Raw genomic sequence first — 19,350 nt, 5'->3', positions numbered from 1 at the left:
TGAGCTAAGATATTCTCACACAGAGCAGAACATATGGATAAAAAGAGAGGAAATATAAGTGTAGAGTTCAGTAATATGAAGCGTAGATCCAGAAATCCCAAAATCTAGATTATAGAATTACAGAATAAGAAAAAAGAGAAAATACAGAGAATATGATCAAATCAAAACAAGCTAAAAATTTCTCAGGTCTGAAGAAAGGATGGATCTTTAAATAGAAAGTGCTAAGCCAGACTTTAAAAGAGCCAAACCACATGCATCATTGTGAAACTTCAGAATTGCAAGGATTAATAAAATCCTAAGGCTTTTTTAAAGAAAAAAAAGAGAAAAATAGGCAACCTAAAAAAAAGAAAAAGCCCCAAACCTGAAAAATCGGCCTGCCATCAGCATCACTTCTCACGACCATAATTTGGTACTAGAAGATAGAGATTACGATCTTCCAAATTAAAGGGAAGAATTGTTTCAAACCTATAGTCCTATACTCAGCCAAGCTGGCATTAAAGTGAAAAGTAATATAAATTAATATTCAGAAAATCAAAGCCTCTGAGTATTTACCAAGCTAAGTAATCTCTGAAAAAATTAGTTGAGGATACACAGCAACAAATAAACAATGAATTCCAAAAAAGGGTGTGAAAGAGTCCCAAATATATAAAAGAACAATAGCACATTCCTAGTAATATCCAAGTAATTCTTGATGTGCAATGTAAAAGCCAAAGCATAATAAACACTTGGAGCAAAAATTTCAGTTAAATTAAATATGAGAAGTGCTGGAGTTAACGAAGAAGAAAATGAAAATGAAGTAAGATTCTCATCCTTTTGGGGGAGCAGATACAGGGAGTTTTAATCCTAAATATCAAATAGAAAAAATAACCTTTAAAAAGTGTATTAAAATTGTAAGAGAGTACTGGACGAATAGGACTTATAGCTTCTAACTCATAGTGTAAAAATAAATGGATCTTAGAAAAAAATACTAATTTGAAAATACCATGCTTTCAATCTTCCGCTTGTACCTTTGAGGTTAATGCCAAATGTCGTCACTTCTGCCAAGAATGCACTACCTTTGATGCAATGTTTTCTAGCCATTTGTCTAGTAGTATATTATTTTACAATATATGCTACATCATGTCATGATGCCAAGAATTCCTGACAACTAACAATTCTCTGAAACTAAAGGGGATTATTAAATCTACCCAGGACAGGCTGCCATGTACCTTCAACTTTCTTCAAACTGACTCAGTGTAATCAGTGGGTCTGCTGGATACACTTGAGAAATGTCTAAAAAAGCCCTTAGTGGAGTATTGGACTCTAGCACGTCATCTTGATTTTGCAGCCCTTAGTGGAGTATTGGACTCTAGCACGTCATCTTGATTTTGCAAAGGTCCGGTTCATGCACTTGGGTAAAATAAACTCCAATCTGAAAAGTATCTCGTGCTTTTCATAGATGAAGCATGTATCCTGATATGTAGAAATTAGTCTTCTCGTAAGTCCATTTAGATACAAGAAAAAGAAATTCAGAAAGGGAAAGTCACAGACGGTTTCAGTAGCCTCACATCATAAAATGCAGCCATTTACAGAACGAGCTTGTCCCTCCTTATCTGGTCCAGCAAAGGGTCCTGTGGAAGGTGGGACAAAGGTGAACATGAAAGAAAAACCAATGGCACCCAGAGATACTATTCAATGAAGTACGTCACACCTATGGTCTTTTTTGGACACAGTGACGCACTTCAAGGTAATGTTCTTGGTTTTTTTTTTTTAAAGATTTATTTATTTGAGAGAGAGAGCACGTGCGTGTGCGAGAGTGAGTGGGGGAGGGGCAGAGGGAGAGGGAGAGAACTCCTCAGGAGTCAGAGGGTCAGCAGACTGAGCCACCCATGTGCCCCTCAAGGTCATGATTTTAAAGTTTTGAGAAATGGTTGCTGTTTCACAGATGTATACTTTTGAAGTTATCATCAGACCATTATTTGATAGTTTAGTAAATTTAGTTGTACATTAGCTGAATATTCACAGATACCATTCATGCACACACTGTGAATGGCAAAATTATATGTTTCAATTTCTCTGTAATTTGCATCATTTTTTATGAAATCCATGTAGAGCAAAATACAAAAGCTCCCCAGTGGATTTAATCTAGTAAATCTAAGGAATCAGTTGTGATTTGCTTCAGACATGTGTTGACGAAATACACCTAACATTTAATTCTAGCTATTCTCTTACAGGGGCTTGAAATTACTTCAAGAAAACAGAAAAAACGGAGTTTGCAAGAATGGGCAAGTAGTCAGCTTAGTCAGACCGCACACAGAAACTCTCTATAATAGAAGATTCTTCAAATATTGAATCCAGTCCTTAGAAAAAAAGAGGTATGACTAGAAACCCAGTTATTGACGCTTCAGCCAAGCCCAGCTCCTAAGCCCAAACTCCTTCACCACAGCAGGAAACAGCTTCACCAGAGAGCAAGAGCACATAGGTAGGCGGTAATGACTGATTGAATGGGGTGACATGGGGACTTGCGTGTGCACTTCCCATGTGAGAGCCACAGGGACTGGGGGACCCAGCATGTGATCTTACACGGTACCAAACTGTGAGACCTCTTGCTGTGCTGGGAAGAAAAACAGAAATCCTGGATTTAATAGCACCACGTACAATGCTTGACACACCTTGCTTCTTTGTTGTTGTTGATTTTTGGGGGGGTGTTGTTGGTTTGGTTTGGGTTTGGGTTCTTTGATAAAGCAGAAGAATTATGGAAGGCCCACTAACCTGTGAAAGTAGCCAATAGTACGCAGTAAACATTGCTTTTTAACAGTTCTCCGATGGAAAAGTGAGCAATTTAAATTGAGGGAAAAAATGAATACTTTTGGGAGTCTTTACTTTGGAAGGTTTTGCTTTGTCTCAAGCACTGGATCTGCCATATACAGACACACACACACACACACACACACACACACACACACACACACAGCACAATGTTGCCTCACTGGTATCGATTTGGAGCCCCAATCCATATCGCACAAATGCTGATGGTGACTCCAAAAACAGCAATTATTTAGAGCTTCCTAGGCGCCAGACTCTCTTCTAAGTGATTTCAGCATATTAACTTCAGAACAGCTGTATTATGATCCCTATTTTTTTTTGTAATAAAACTAAGGCTCAGGGGCACCTGGATGGCACAGTCTGTTAAGCCCTTGGTTTCAGCTCAGGTCATATCTCAGGATCGTGAGATCAAGCCCCAGGTCGATCTAAAATAAATCAATCAATCTTCAAAAACAAAACGAAACAAAAGCTAAGAAGGCTCAGAGAGGTTAAGGCACTCATCCAAGTTCACATAAATAGTAAGTGGAAAGCTGAACCTCAAACTCAGAAGACAGGTCTGCAGTCTTGCCTCTATCCTCGACTACCTCTCACTGGGCTAAAGTCTTCTCAGCAAGACTGTGGAACACATACTCCATAATTTAGTCCTTAAGCAGTAGACAAGAACTGAGACTTGTAGTTTCCCACTGTAAGAACCAGTTCAGTGACACAAAAACAGCCATAGTGTGGATTTTTACCTTGTGTCTCAGAGTAAGGACAGAGCACGAGCTCTACAGTACTGAAACGTGTCCACACGGGATTCACAGTATTTATGCCAGGTTGCACCATTAAAATAGGTCCTCAAAATAAGGTGGGTCAGTTTCAAGATCCATTGAAATTTTTATATACTCATTGGATTTAGTCCTTAAAATTGTACTCTTCCTGCTGGAAAATTAGCTAATTAATGTGAAATTTCTCTCCTATCTTCCCCAGTGATCCGCTCTGCCCAAACATAAGTCTATGGTGGCTTGTGGAGCATGGAAGGCCGAAAAACCTGGATCCTCTCCCTGGCTCTGCGGCTACATGATGGAGGCCAAGTCCTTTTGTGCCCAGCTTCATCGTGTGTAAGTTGTAACGATTTCTTCCACATCTAAAACTGCTATTCTAGCTCACAGCATCCTGTGTGGACACGTCCACAAATTCCACGAGCATGTGACTAGAATAAAAATGTCTTGAGAAGAAGGCTCATGTTCACCTTAATCATCATTGCATATCGGGTCTTGGCTTTAAATATGGGTCTTTAAATATGCGTTGGATATTTGGAAATGTGAAACTATTTCACATACGTAATAAACAAAAACAAAAATAAAAACCAGGGGTTTCAGAAAGAAGCTTTGTAGTGAGAACATTAACTAGGGAACAGCCAGAAGTATTTAATTTACAATTTACACATTTTCTGAGAAAGATCTGATAGGGTTCAGAACATGCTATCCCAAAATATGGCACCTTGATATACTGAATATCTTTTTTTTTTTTTTTAAAGATTTTTATTTATTTATTTGACAGAGATAGAGACAGCCAGCGAGAGAGGGATCACAAGCAGGGGGAGTGGGAGAGGAAGCAGCAGGCTCACAGCAGAGGAGCCTGATGTGGGGCTCGATCCCATAACGCTGGGATCACGCCCTGAGCCGAAGGCAGACGCTTAACCGCTATGCCACCCAGGCGCCCCAATATACTGAATATCTTAAGCTGAAGGAGTTTGAGAGAATGGCAGAAAGAGAAGGCCACTCTGACATGCCCCTGTCGTCCTTCTTGCCTGAAACAGGTCATAAAACTCCCCATGTGAAAGGTAACCTCCCTGTGGCCAGAAGGAAGACATTCTTATCACCAGAGACAGAGCATTGGGGGCCAAGAAATCTATACAAACAAATTTATTAAACTAGCCCTTCTTTTCCTAGTTACTTCCTCACCTTTTCCTACTCCTAGGAAACAAACCCCCTCTGTCTTATCAGTTGTTCGCAAGTTAGGGTTTGTCTAAAGTGTATACAATTTTCTCCTCCAGTCACTTCTTTAGCTTTTCACTCTTTTGTGAAGGCTCCCATGTACATGTAAAAATTTAATAAAATTTGTATGCTTTTCTTGTTAATCTGTCTCTGCCAATTTAATTTTCGGACCCAGTCAGGGACTCTGAGAGGGTCAAGAAAAAAACTGTCTCTCCCTTACAGATCTAATAATGAGTCTTTCTTCTCGGAGATTTAACTCTAAAAAGCTTGCAAATGCCTTTGCTTCTCCAGTTTTTATTTAATTCATTATAGCTTGAGAGTTGCCAATAAATATATCCCATACACATAAGAAAAGTGCTATTACATCACTGTCCTTCCTCTTACAGCCAAAGTTCATGTAAGACAATGGACAACTAGAATGCTGTCTAGACATACGCATTGTCTTTCCAACAAGCACCCATGTCGCACCAGTACCTGCGCTCTGTAGACAGCTCACCGAATTGGCTTTGTCAACATTAAACTTGGAAACATACACACACACACACACACACACACACACACACACACACACAGACACAACATTATTATGTTGAAGATCCAAGATGACCAATAATTAGATGCTAAGAAATCTTCAAAGTTGTTCTGCAAAGTTAGGTCAAATTCGAACAACTGGGCACCTGGGTGGCTCAGCCATTAAGTGTCTGCCTTCAACTCAGGTCATGATCCCAGGGTCCTGGGATCCAGCCCTGCGTTGGGCTCCCTGCTTGGCGGGAAGCCTGCTTCTCCCTCTCACACTCCCCTTGCTTGTGTTCCCTCTCTTGCTGTCTCTCTGTCAAATAAATAAATAAAATCTTAAAAAAAAAATCTGAACAACTACCACCTACTTTTTGGCAGGTGTTTTGCCCCTGAAATTATGAATTTGAGTTCTTCCATTTTTCTCCACATCTTGTCTAAAAAATTGCTATTGCCACTAAAAATTGTTGACTTCAGTCAAATTAATTTTAAGAAAATAGCAATTAAAAAAGGCGAAGTCTTTACAGTCAGCACATGAATCTGCAAGATTCACCGGCACACACACAAGTGCTCCCATCTACCTCGCTCACTTCACTCCAGCCACACTGGGCTCCTTGCAGCTCTTTGGCTTGCCTTCCAATCTTTGTACTGATTGCACTCAATGGCTGAATTGTTCTTCCCCCAGACTGTTGCAGGATTTTTTCTCAATCTGTGCCTGTGGTTCTTGGTCACGCCACTTCAAAGAATGAAGAGGTAGACCCGTCAGAGTGATGGGCAGGAAAGCAAGGTTTATTGATAGCAAAGTGCCAGTACAAAGCTCCCAAGGAATGAGGGGACCCAAAGAGGTTGCCACCAGAGCTTCTAAGTCTAGGGGTTCTTAGGGGCTTGTTGGCCAGCTATTTTAATCTGATTAACCCTCCATGCACCTGTCATCTAATCAGATTTTTGTCACCTATCTATCATTTGGGAAAGGGTGGAGGGCTCCTTCCAGGGTGTTGTAAAATCCTTTTAAGGGTGGTTTCCTCTTAGGTCAGGGGGTGCCCCTTGTCCCCCCCCCCCGCCTGCCTTCCAACTATCCTTCATACAAGACCATATGATTAAATCTCTCACCTCCTTCAAGTCTGTGCTCAAATGTCACTTTCTCAAGTTCCTACTACCCTATCTGAAACCACATCTGATCCCCCAATGTGGACTTCCTAGTTCGCATATCCTGCTCTTTCTTTTCTCCATAACACGTAGCATTTCCAAATTGTGTATACGGAAAAATGTGAAGCTATATTCAAATCGGGAAGACATGAGGGTATTTATATAGCTATTGCTAATTTTCTGTCTCTTCTTCCCTCCTAGAATGTAAACTCTGTGAGGGTAGGAACTTTTTATATTTTGTTTACTAATGTGTTTCGTGCACTATGTTTGGGATATGACAGGTTTATCATGAATATTTGTTGAATGAATGAATGAATTTAAAATTCTAACCATTAATTAAATTAATTAAAGTTTCTCAAAAAGCAAAACTCCAGAGGTACACTGATGTCATTGGTTTTGTCATTTAACAAGGTCAGGGCCCTATGTCTCTGAGATTTCCTTGGTCTTTCCCTCATTTTGGTTGCCTCAATAGTTGCTATATGGCTGTTGCGACTCAGGGCATCTTATCTGTGGTGAAGGCAGGAAGAATGAGAAAGCAAAAAAGGATAGCTCTCAGGAGAACAAAAGCTTTCTTTCCCTTAATCTCCCTTGTGGACTTCTACCAGTTTATATCTCACTGATCAGAACTAGGTCATAGGCTCAAGTTCGGCAGTAGAGAACTTGAGAAAGGAGAACCTGATTTCCATAGTTGATTTAGACCAATCACAACTCTCCAGTTTTAGATAAGAACGTAGCCAGAGGATCCATTCAGTTGTGCCTGAGGGGAAAGGATGGGGAGGCAACTAAGTTGTTGCCACAGTCAAGCTCCCATGAAATCTGCAATCTACTTGCTGAGTCTAAAGTTAACACAGAAAGAGAATAAAACTGTATAAAAGAAGATACAAAGTGTTTATTTCATTGAAGTTCGGGGAAATCAAACAAGTTACATGAGTTGGTAAATCAATAAAGGTATCGTAAAAGAGAGAGTCCTTGGAGTTTGTCCTTGGATAGGAGAAGCCACATCAGAAAGATTGGAGGTTGACAATGGGAATGGAGTTGGGGCATGAAAGTCAGAACATCAACTCTAGAAGAGTGACAAAATTCAAACCGATCAGTTATATATATATATATATATATATATATATATATGTAAAATTATGGTAAAGTTTTACACCAGTTTTTACAGAAACATGTGGCAAAAAAAGAAAACCACAGAGAAAACAAACCACCTGGCACTAAACATCTCTTGAAAGGCTTTGGGACTTCTAGGAATATGGTTGAACACCAGTGATCTAATCCAATGATTTCATTATAATCATGAAGAAACTGAGGCCCAGAGGACGTTCACAGATTTCTCTAAGGTCACACGATAGCTTTAACGGCCAAGACAGGACTGCAACAGGATCTTTCTATTACATCATTACATTTCCCGAATTTAATTTTAGCATGACTATCCTCCCTTGAAAAACATCACCAAATAGCAATTTGTTATCAACAAATAACAAGGTCCTATTATTCTCATCCTGGTCTTACTGTGTCCAGCTCTAGCTGAGTTGCTAGTAAATAACGAAAATTTGTTCAAGATTTGGATAGGCCATTGTAAAGAAGAGTGCTTAGATGTGTATCAACAAACTCAGGGGAAAATTGGATAAGAAAAGGTCAGTGTTTACACAACTGAGTATAGCTTTCACTGTTGACAGGACATCTGTTAAATCTAGAGCTTTGTATCCCAGAAAAATATTCAGTTATCAAAAGGGCATTCCCTCACCAGCTACACATTGTTAAGATTTTCTAATATTTAAAAGTCATAAAGGTTACCGTACTTAGAAAGATATTATTGAACGTTACTGTTCCTTCACAGAAATTGATCCTCTTAACTATTTATTCAACTATTCATTCAATTGAACTCATGGAGGAGAACTGTACTGCAAATATTTAAATGGCTTTTGTTAGAGACAGAGTGTATCAGCCCCCAATAGCCTGGGGAGTTCCACTGGCACAGTCTGAAAACAAATATTCAGAATAAAAAAGTTCAATTTTCCATCCAGGACAGGCCTCAAGCAGTTCCATTATCAACAAGTCTCTCTAAGTGCTCATTGTTTGTGAATTCAAGACGTGGGAAAGTCCCACTTTAAACTTAACAACTACAAGAAAAAGTACTAAGAAACTGGTGAGAGGAGGGCAAGGGCAAACCCTAAATCTGAGGCATTAGGAACAACCCAGTTTTCCTTCCTGACCTCAGGCACACGGTTGACTTTGGAGCCGACGATGACCTGCTTATAGTGATTTAGAGTGTCAAGTGCTACCTGGTTTCAGGTCACTGAACACCTAACAAAGCACAGGAACAGAAAGGCTAACGTATTGGGGGAAAGGCACATATCCAATTACATGCTCAAATCTCCATCTTTCTCAAAGAAATGTAAATATTTTGATGCATCTGAATCATTCATTTTGAAAACCCAACAGAGCCTTTCCTACGCAAGTGGGACACATTAGGGCAACAATAACTCCTGCTTTGCTCAACTGATCTTTAAGATTGAGCCGACGGAACTGCTCTTGCAGAAACCTCCCTTGCTTCCTTTCGCCTAGAGAATTAAAATGTCCCTCTTGGTTACGGTGCCAGAGAACCACAGCAGAAAGGCCAGAGGAATCCTAGTAGAGGGGAAGAACCCAGAGCCGAAAGGTCTGATTTAAGTACAATGATCAGTTTCGGATTGAAAGAATCGCCTCCCAACGACCAACTCCACCTGTGACTGTGGCTGCTTGTCACGCTGCCACCAGCCCACTTAGCCTTCATGTGGTTACGCATGTAGAATTAAAGGGCTCAGGTTTGCTTCAATTGTATTGACACATTCGCTGGTTCACTCGTTTAATTTCTTAGTCCCTCTTCCTTCCCTCATTTATCCACCCAACAAACCTTTATGAGTAAAGCAGGCAGGCAGGATGGTAACCGGAGGAGATGTGAAAGAAAACACATTTTACACAATGAGGCAGTATTTGCCCTTACCGTATGTGGAAACAGAGATGGTGGTGCAGACTGAAATTTTGCCTGGGCGAGCTGAGAAGACTCCACTGATCACTGACTCTGAGAAGTGGTGGCAAGAAAAAAAGGAATTCACCAGGAGGAAAAGGCATTCCAAGCAGGGAGAACGGTAAGTGTAAAGGCAAATGAGCACAGGTCTTACTACGCTCGAGGAAGAGTGGAAAATTTCAATATGCCTGGGAATTTCAATATGCCTAGAACGTGTAGGCAAGAGTGAAAGGGAAGAGAGAAAAAAGTAACCTGGAAGCTGCAGGAAGTAGAGCAGTAAGTTAGGTCACTGTCCAAACTGCTTCTCTACCTAGCCTTTTCTCAGTTGAATGTGAAATGGCTTCACCCCCAGCAGTCCTCTGAAGCTATGTTTGCCAAGGTCACCAATGACCTTCTTATGACTGAATACATGTGTAATTTTCAGGTCTCATTTTTCTTATCATCTAGGCCAGTATTGTACCAAAGGCTGGGCAGTGAGAATAGAGACCATCTTGGGCACAGGCAATCATGGGAAACAGTAAAAACTTAAAAGTGTGTCACTTTCTATTATCACAATGCGCCAGCAATTCCAAACAATGTAAGTATAAAATACTCCTTCCCAAAACTCTTTTGTTGATCTAAGTTCTATGCAATTGCTATGGTTGCTGCTTCATTTTAATAATACATATTATTACTATACATGTATATAATAATATGGTATATTGTATGTATAAATGTGTATATGTGCAAAATTAAAATAAGCATGCTTTTATTAATTATCCTCTAACAAATATCATATTCAGGAGTCTGCAGCAGTTATACAGTTCACCTCAGACACATATGGACTCAGCTACATGTATTTATTTCAAGAGTAAATCCATAATGATTCAGAATCATTCAGGCTTGCTTTGGGCATGGTTTTTGTCTCCAGCCATACGGTATGCATATTCCCATGTTTAATCAGTAGCTTCAAAATAAGCCATGACAACACAGGGATTGTAATGACAAAGAAACAGAAATTGAGTTGTTTTAATTCTGTCATTTTATGCTACCACATGTTAGAAGTTTTTATTTGTATTTAAAATTGGGGAGCACTTGGCTGGCTCACTCCGTATAACATGCAACTCTGGATCTCAGTGTTACGAGTCCCAGACCCACATTGGGTGAAGGGATTACTTAAAAAAAAACAAAAAAAAACAAAAAAAACCCAACTTTAAATAAATAAATAAAATTGAAAAGGACAAATTAGTGTCTGAACTTTGAGGTGTTATTTGCTTGGTAAGTACAAATTTTAATCCATGTATGAAATAGTTTACCGAGGTGTTTTTTTTTTTAATTTTAAAATTTATTTATTTGTTTTTAATTTTAATTTTAACTTTGTTTTTATTTCTGAGTTTGAAGAGTACCTTTTTTTTTTTTTTTTTTAAGAATTTATTCATTTGCCAGAGAGAGAGACAGCCAGAGAGAGAGGGAACACAGGCAGGAGGAGTGGAAGTGGAAGAAGCAGGCTCCTAATGGAGCAGGGAGCCCGATGCAGGGCTCAATCCCAGGACTCTGGGATCATGGCCTGAGCCGAAGGCAGACACTTAATGACTGAGCCACGCAGGCGCCCCTTGAAGAGAAACTTTAAAATTAAAATTTATTCTTTTAAAATTGTGCTCATTTTAAACTGAACAAATCAAGAAAAAAAGATAATTATGATCTCACATGACGATGACTACAAATAATTTCCACATACGAAACAGGAACTCTGCCCTGGTGTTAAATACACCGGATACTGATCAGGGCAACAGTCAGCATTTGTGACCGCGGCATTCTTCTTCAAAAACTCTTTTCTTTTTGGCCTCCATGATATATACTCCCCTAGTTTTTCTCCTACCTAGTACTTTCTTCCAAGGATTCTCTTCCTCTCAACCCATAAAGCAGCATATTTCTGGGGTTCTGTCCCAGGTGTTCTTCTCTTTCTAACCTATAAGGTTCCCTGAGCACCCTCTTTGGCTCCAGTAGCTTCAGTTATGCACTGCATGCTGACAGCTCCCAAATGCATCCCTTTGGCCTGAGTCTCTCTCCTGAAATAACTGGTTTATCCGACTCTCTGCTGAACATCTTTCCTTGAACACAACTTAGACATCTCCAATGAGTTTGTCTGAAACTGAGCTCATTAACTTCAACTGCGGCTTAGTGAAGTCTGGAAAACTAGGAGCTGTCCTTGATTTAGCCGCCTCCTGTTTCACCTCATGCCTACTCAATCACCAAGGTTGACAAATTTATCTCTCCTAAGTATCTCTTGGGCCATCCACTTACCTGCTTCCTCACTATCACCACCACTGCCTAGGCCGCCATCACCTATCCCTGAAATAGCTCTGGCAGTCGTCTTGTACATTGTACAGACAGAGCTATTTCTTAAGGGTAAATTGGATCACATCACCAACCTGTTTAACTCCTTTAATAACCTCTGCAAAGATTTCTTTGAGGGGGTCTCGTTGTCCCTTCAGAGCTTCATCTCCCAGCCACCATGCTCATACTGGAGTATTTTAATATCTTTCAAGTTATCGCCTACCTCCAAGCCACTGCTCACGGTGTTTCCATCCTCGAAGTTCCAAGGAAAATATTATTTCCTCTGCAAAGCCTTACGACCAGTCAAGTTGGAGTTAGATGCTTTCCTTCTGTGCCCTATCAGGGAACAAAGTGGTGACTGTAGTTTGTCTCTCCTGTTAGTTTTGAAAATAATTAGACTTTAAATTCCTTAGGAGTGGACACAAAATCAGTATTACTCCTCATTGTGTTTCTAGGAGCTTACACAATGATGTTATAGAGTGGGCACTAAAAAATGTTTTGTTAAATGAATAAATATATGTATGAACCATTTTTCCCCTAACAAGAATTTCTTTAGACTGCAGATCGTGGCTGCTCTGTCTATGGCTTACAGCATCAGTTGTTCCATTTTGACTTATTTCATACCTAGAAAACTTTTCCTATGCTTTATTATTTATAATCACATTAATGATTTATTTCAGAATATATTGTAGTATAAAAAATGATACATGCTAAATGAATTCTGGCAGGGTTTTTTTTTCACCCGCTGGAAGGAAATGTGGATGACAAATACATTGAAAATCCACCATGTGGGGATGGAATAAAAGGCTTCTGGCCAACTTTAGAACTGTCCTTTCCATTTTAAATCCACATACCAATAGAGATGATCATTTTAAGTCTCTCTTGGCTGTAAGCTTCAAGGGAGAATGTGTAGAGAGAATCTTTTCTGATTTCAAATGAAGAGATCCACAAAAACTACCGAAGTCAAGGCACTTCATAAAGAAAAAGAGGATGCTTTCATCACCGTAGAGTCCCAGCTAAAGTCTAATGCCAAGGAAGAGGAAGAGAGGGGCCTCGTCCTATTCCCCAGTCAGCACAACCTTCCCTTCATGTTTAAGTCAACAGCAGTGGCTGCCTCCTGGTCTGATGTTTACATAAAGATGAGAGGCGACTGGATCTCTGGCTCCATGCTGGCCCAAGGCAGAGCTGGCAGCAGCAGGTAACAGGCACCTGGACGGGGCTCCCCACGGGCCATCAGGGGTTCTAATCAGCTTCTCTTAGCCGGCAGATTTTGAACAGTGGGTATGTTCCAAATGTGTCAGGGCATATTTTTCAAACATCACTGCGGATTCATTTGTTATGTCTTGCCTTTTTTTAGACCTTGACAATAAAGGGACATTTTTAACCAAGGAAGGAGAAGAGAAGCTAGTGCACATTGATGTTTTATGACATGCTAGGATCCACAGTGAGATTAACCTATTTCTTGGAGATCTTTGGGGCCCTATTATCTGTGACTCCTTGTTATTTTCCTTTCCATGACTGCGATTATATCTCCAAAGGGGGAGGATTCAAATTACACTTTCATGTTTATGTGCTCTGAATTCTGACATATTTCAAAGTGTGTACCTCAAGGTGGACTTTGAGAAAACACAGGGCTCTGTACTCTGCTCCAGGTGTGTGTGTGTGTGTGTGTCCTACTTAGAATATATATACCTCAAGCATGAGAACCTTATCTTTGCTTTATTACTCTCCACATGACAGTAAATACTTGAGACTTAAATTTTCGCACACACATAAAAAAGACAGAGATCTCTAATGTAGTTTGTGCGTGTTTACTGGAGGCCGCACCTACCCTGGGAAGATATTCACGGAACATTAAAATGGATTCCTTTGTCTTCCATTCATTTCCTACGCAGCAGCATGGGATATCTAAATTTCCTAGGGCTGCTGTGACAGATTACCACAAGCTTGGTGACTTCAAACAACAGTAGCTTATTCTCTCATCGTTCTGGAGACCAGAAGTTCGAAATCAGTTTCATTGGGCCAAAATTAAGGTGCTAGTGGGGCCACCATCCCTTCAGAGTCTCTAGGCAAGAATCTGTTCCTTGCTTCCTCCAGCTCCTGGTGGCTGCTGGCATGCCTTGGTTAATGGCTGCAGCACACCCGTTTCTGACTCCACAGTCACATTGCCTTCTCTTTTTCTGCCTGCATCGAATGTCCCCTCTGCTTCTCACCTATTAGAACTCTTGTGATTGTATTTCATACCCATCTGGATAATCTGCGATAATCTTCTCATTTCCAAATCCTAAACTTAATCACAAGGAGTTTCTGTAAGGAAGAAGAGAAATTTCTGGGGATGGACTGGTAAAGGAGTCCGCAGTTCTAGGAGCTGTTCCTAAATAAAGGATTTGCCTGAGGTGCTGGTAAGTCAGAAATTGTCAACAAATCCTGAAAACAAAGAAAAAAGGTATCTATTTAACTTAAGAATTCAAGAGCAATTCCATGAATTTGCAATGACCTGAACCAAAACTCTTTTGAGGTGAAATTTGCTTCAAGCTGTGTTTAGGTTCAAATGGAATATCCCATTTTGGAAAGAGAAGAAAAGCTTTAATTATACAGACTGAAAAATAAAATTTAAAAAATTTTAAAATTTTAAAAAAGGGGCACTTGCGTGGCTCAGTCAGTTGAGTGTCTGACTCTTGATCTCAGCTCAGGTCTGGACCTCAGGGTTGTGAGTTCAAGCCCTGCTTTGGGCTACACACTGGGCATGGAGCCTACTTAAAAACATTTTTAAAAATCATATAAACTGAAATAATAAGATCAATCAATGTATATGAATAGACAGTTATGTGATACCACAAGTGAACATCTTTTGTTACACTGAGCCTGGGTGAAAAGGACTCATCCTCATTCATGTGAGTCCTGTGATGTCGGCAGTGCCGACTCTATCAATCGTGCTCAGACTCCTGCTGTCTTCCTTACAGGAAGCCCACAGAAGTTTGTGTTAACCGGAACACTTTCCTTTGGATTAGTAAATATTGTTTGAACCCTTAAGGTTAATTAATTTTAGCTTCTAGCCTATTACCTACAGTCTGGAGAGGGAAGGTAAATATTAAAATATAATCAAATTAAATTTAGTGGTCAAAAGATTCTTGTTCTATGCTCACACAAATTGAAAAATAAAAGTGGATATTGCTGAATGCTCATCGATATTTCTGACTCTTCTTCTAGGTACAGGATGCAACTATATTTCCTACACCCCTTAAGTCAAGCTGACCAAAGCTTTGTTTCATGTAATGTGAAGTGTTAGGTCTTTTAAAAGTCAGTGCTCAGTTCACCATGTTCTTTAGCTCTGCCATGGCAACCACTGACCTTTCCGGATAGTGAAGGCTCCACCACCCTGGGTCCCAGAGTAAGCATCACCACAACAAAGCCCTGTGCCAACGCAAGTCAGACATGTAGCAAGAACACAAAATAAACTGTGATTTTCAGTCACTGAGAGTTTGGCTTGTGTGATACTGCAATATAATTCAGCCTATCCAATTGATACATCCAATGAAATTGATGGGCTTAGAATTGTTGGTTAAGCACTTTTGATGCACAGGAATGGTGGGAAATTTGAATTACCGGAAGATAAGCTCTTTCTCTGAAAACACATACCAAAAACAAAAGAAAGAGAACTTAAGTGCATATAAAAACCTGTGCATTGATGTTTATAGCAGCTTTATTCATAATTGTTAAAACTTTGGAAGCACCCAAGATGCCCTTCAATAGGTGACTGGATAAACAAATGGTGATACATACATACAACAGAATATTATTCAGTGATAAGAAGAAATGAGCTATCAAGCTGCAAAAAGACATAAAGGAAACTTAAATGCATATTGCTAAAGGAAAGAAGCCAATCCATAAAGGCTATATAATGTATGATTCCAATTTTTACAACATTCTGGAAAAGGCAAAACCATGGAGACAGTAAAGTGATCATTGGTTGCCGGGGGCTGGGGGGAAGAGGGGATGGAAGCAAAGGTGGATGAGGGAGCAAATAGGGGATGTTTAAGGCAGTGAAACTGTTCTGTATATTACTATTATACTGGGTACATGTCATTATACATTTGTCAAAACCCATAGAGGGTATAATAGAAAGTGTGAACTCCAATGGGAACTACAAACTGTCATTAGTAATGTATCAATATTAGTTCATCAGTGGTAAAATGTACTATACTAATGCAAGATATTAATAATAAGGGGGAAACTGAGTGAGGGAGTGTGGTATGTTGGTATGGGGGAATGTTTGTACTTTCTGATCTATTCCATAAACCTGAAACTGCTCAAAAAATTACGCAAGAAAAAAAAGATAAATTAAGAATAATTTTACTGAGTTAAAATTCCAAAGAGCCACTTAAATTAATATAAGTTGACTATAGAAGTGTTGGCGGGTTGTTGCATTGAGGTTGGTCTGGTGGATTCAACTGTGGAACATTTGATGGGCAAGAAGAGTTATGAAGCTGAATATTGCCCTGGCAGGATATGAAAAAAAAATGAAATGAAATTCTTGGAGAAAACAGAATAGATTTAGGTAAATTATGGATAATGAGAGTGAGGAAAAGAGTCTTTCAAAATGGTATGTGCCAGAAATGTACCATCTTATGGACAGAAATAAAGCTGTAGTACGATGTTGCTTAAGCAGATAACTCTGAAGGCATGAGGCTTTGAATAATCTGGTGATTAGAAACAAGAGAAGTAGGAAGGATCCACTTCGAAAATGGAAGCAGAAGGCATTCTACAGATCCATTCTCCAGCAAAACAAATAAACTGATGAATTTTTTTTTTTAAATACTCTGAAAATTTTCTTAAGGGCAGTGAGCAAATGAAGAAGACATTTGTGCAAGAAAATCTGTTAGTGTGATGGAACCTCCCCTCAGGTTGGGTGTGGCTGAGAGGGGAGTATCCTCTTCCCAGCATCTCAGTAAAAGTCTTTCTCCTTGGAAGGACCAGGCCACCAACATTTCTCACCTCCTTCAATGCTCTGTGTTACAGAAGCGAAATTTCAGGCATGTGCCAAAAGTCAAGGACTGTCTTCCTCTGCACAGCTTCCTCTCCAAGGCCTCAGTGTTGCAGGCCAGGAATGGTTGGCTTTGGTTGCCCTACCTAACTCCAGCTCCCTCACGGGGTAGAGGTTTCCCACCAGAAATTGTGACCTGAGAAGACCGAAGCTATCATCTCCACCCAGCACCCTGCTTCTAAAGCAGGATTGTTAACTGAGAGAAGCAGGCCACTTATCTCTGCCCCAGCAATGGAACAAGGGCTCAGAAATTTTGCCCAGGGGAAGAGGCAAGCCATAAGGACAGAGAGTTCCGAAAGTCTCCCTTAATTTAGAAGAGAGTTGGAAAAGTTCAAGCCTAATGAGTTCTTGAAAACAATGAGGACCTTGGAGGTAAGCAATCGATTGGAGGCTGGTAGCTAGCTCCATGAGAACAAGAAGCTAAGCCATAGGCCAGCTATTTACCGGAGAGAACCAGGGAAAGAGACTGCTAGGAAGAGCCCTCCTGGGAACAGAACAAATCTCAAAGACTGGCCTCAAAAACTACTCTTGCAAAAGGACCCAAATTTAATTAGATCAGACAATGGAGCTATTTATGCCCCCAGGACATTGTCAAAAACAATAGAGCAAGGATCAGGCAATTAGTGGAGCCTAACAGCTGGGTGTGACACCAAAAGCAGCAGACAGTTTAACAGATCAGGGAAAGAGACAGTCAAACGGAGCCCCCTGCTCAAGCCATCATCCTAGGGCGCCAGTGTTGAAAGAAATTAAAAACTGCAATATATGAAACACACCCCATGTTCATGCACGGGATGAATTAATCTTGTTAAGATAAAAATACTCTCCCAAAACTAATCTACAAATTCAATACAATCCAAATTCCACCAATTATTTTTGCGGAAATTGACAGTCTTATCCTAAAATTTGGATATGTAAATTTACAAAACCAACAATAGCCAAAACCACCTTGAAAAAGAAGAACACCCTCACATTTACAATCAATTCACTTTATTCTGTAATGATGTGCATATGTGGCAATATCCAAACCAAATTTTAGTTGGTTGTCCATTTTCTTTTTGAAGAGTGACTACAACAAAGATCATAGTGCAATTATTCATAATAGCTAAAAATGAAAACAACCCAAATGTTCACTAACTGACGAATGGATAAGTAAAATGTGGCATACATAAAATGGGAAATTATTCAGCAGTAAAAAATATTGATGTACTGATACATGCAACAACACGGATAAACCTTGAAAACATTAAGCTAAGTGAAAGAAGCCATTCACAAAAGATCATATAAAATCATACGATTCCATTTATATGAAATGTCCAGGATGTATAAAACCTACAGAAACAGAAACTAGATTTAGTAGTTATCTAACACAATGGGAAGAAATGGAGTTTCTTTTGGGGGTGAGGAAAATGTTTCTAGAGATTATAGCGACTATGAATATACTAAAAATCATTTAATTATATACTTCTAATCGGTGAATTATACAGTATGTGAACTATATCTCTGTAAATCTATTGTATTTTAGAAAGAGAGGGAGAGAGAGATTGAGAAAGCAATCTGATAAATACAAAGAGGAGGCTCTGGCCTATGTTCCTGCGTGAGCGAGGGCACCTATGATGGGAAGCGGCCTCTCCGTACTGTGTGGTCCCATTCATCTGGTACTGCATCTGTGTTATCACTATTTTAGAAAGTTGCACTGTGACTATCGCAAGACCCATGGCTTCTTGGAACCTTCCTCCGATTACTCATCTGGAGTTACAGTTTGGAGCGAAAGAAAGTCCTGGAGTATAACAGCGTCATCCCTTGATCTTTAATACTCTTTTGCTAATCCTTAAGGCCATTTGGACATATAACAAGCATGATTTCAACTAAGATTTTATTTCTTCTCGTGGGGCTGGGAACAGGAGAAGTTTTTCTGAATAAAATGCAATAATTAAAAATTAAATGTTTACTACATTAATCTTATATCAGAATAAAAGGAAATTACATCTGTCTGCCCTGTTCCACACACGTGAGATGAACTTCTGCTTTCACATCAGTTTAACACACTTTTGTTCAGCACCTAACAAATCACTGAACGTATGTATTACTTTTCTAACACTCTTAAAACCTGGCGATTTGGTCTTATAGTTAAATTGCCGCCATCAAAGCCCTCTGAGGAATGAATATTCATTTTACTGGACTAGTTCATGGTGGCACTGGTTTCTTGCATTTCCACACCACAGAGACCTAGACCTTAGGAATATGAAACAGCTTAATGCTAATTCCAGCTCCTACTCTGGTGAGGGTCTTATCATCAAGGAGTTAGTTGTACCACACTCCTCAGGACAGCTAGTTCTGCCTGGGTTTGATTTTGGATGGTTCCGACAAATGCAGCTCTCTGGAACATAAACATATTCACGATTGGTGGGAGAGGCCATGAATTCTTGCCTCAGGCCTATCTCAGCACGGTGCTGTTTGGAAGGGTTGAGAGCTTCTTTGCTAAAAGGCAAAACTTCTAACACGCTCACTGCTATTTGTAGGAAAATATGGTACAACAG

The sequence above is a fragment of the Ailuropoda melanoleuca genome, chromosome 1 (assembly GCF_002007445.2).
Source record: "Ailuropoda melanoleuca isolate Jingjing chromosome 1, ASM200744v2, whole genome shotgun sequence".
Classification (NCBI taxonomy): domain Eukaryota; kingdom Metazoa; phylum Chordata; class Mammalia; order Carnivora; family Ursidae; genus Ailuropoda; species Ailuropoda melanoleuca.
The sequence above is the reverse complement of the archived record's forward strand: the minus strand, read 5'-3'. Positions refer to the sequence as shown.